Below are 1,248 nucleotides of genomic sequence, written 5' to 3' on the forward strand. Positions count from 1 at the left end.
TTGAACTTGGGAAGTGGAGGTTGCAGTGAGCTGAGATCATGCCATTGCACTCCAACCTGGGTGACAGAGCCAGACTGCATCTCAAAAAGAAAAAAAGAAAAAGAAATAGGTATCCAGTATTAATATCTGTATCATTCAACTTTCTCAATTGTAAGCAATAAGATTCCACTAAAGGTTGTCTAGCAGAAAAAGGCCAGAGGATCAGGCTGGGGGGCTACACAGCAAGAACAGTAACCCCAGAATGTCACTTCAGTGAAGACCCTAGGGCCACCCCCAGTTGCCAACACACAGCACAGATGTGGCAGCACACATTAGGGATGTTCTGTAGCCTCACCATAGCACCCCTTGCCCTTCTCTCTGCCCTTTTAGGATCTGGTACAGGAGGAAGGAAGTGGTCTCCTCACGCTCATGGCTAGACTGCATAGAGAAAACACATACATAAGCACTATACCCCTGGTGCTGTTTACACTGCTTACAACCCTCCCTTAGAGAATGATACTAATGTTTTGCCAGTTGATAGCTATGATGCACAGAGAGGTTTTTCTTAACTTGCCTGAGATCACACAATTAGTAAACAGTAGAACCAGAACTGGAACCCATGCAGTTTAACTCTGTTGCTAATGTCCTGAACTAGAACTCTCAGGGTAACCAGAGCTACCCTGAGAAATAGTAGTCTACATTATGGGAAGATTCTGTCATAACTGTGACTAGACGGACGGATGGATGGATGGATGGATGGTTTACTCATTAATTCAACTTTAAGTGCTTTTCATGTCCCAGGCTCTGTGGTCAACACCGAGTAAAACTAACGTGTTCTCTGACTTTAAGGAACTTAGGGCTGGTGGAGGAAATGAACAAGAAATAAGCAAACACTCAAGTAAATTAAATACTTGGAAATTATGAGAAGAGCAAGGAAGGAAGCACAGAACAAGGTATGAGAAAGAATGACTGGGGCAACATTGTGGGTAGGGAGGACTCTTTCCCTGGCCACTGTTCAGCCATACTAGCCTCCTGGCTGCTCTTTGTTTTTTTGTTGTTTGTTTGTTGTTGTTGTTGTCTTTGAGACAAAGTCTTGCTCTATCGCCAGGGTAGAGTGCAGTGACACGATCTCCGCTCCCTGTAGCCTCCACCTCCGCCTCCGCCTCCGCCTCCCAGGTTCAAGCGATTTTCCTGCCTCAGCCTCCCAAGTAGCTGGGACTACAGGGGCGCGCCACCACACCCAGCTAATTTTTGTATTTTTAGTAGAGA

This window comes from Colobus angolensis, unplaced genomic scaffold (assembly GCF_000951035.1).
Source record: "Colobus angolensis palliatus isolate OR3802 unplaced genomic scaffold, Cang.pa_1.0 Scaffold4, whole genome shotgun sequence".
Lineage (NCBI taxonomy): Eukaryota > Metazoa > Chordata > Mammalia > Primates > Cercopithecidae > Colobus > Colobus angolensis.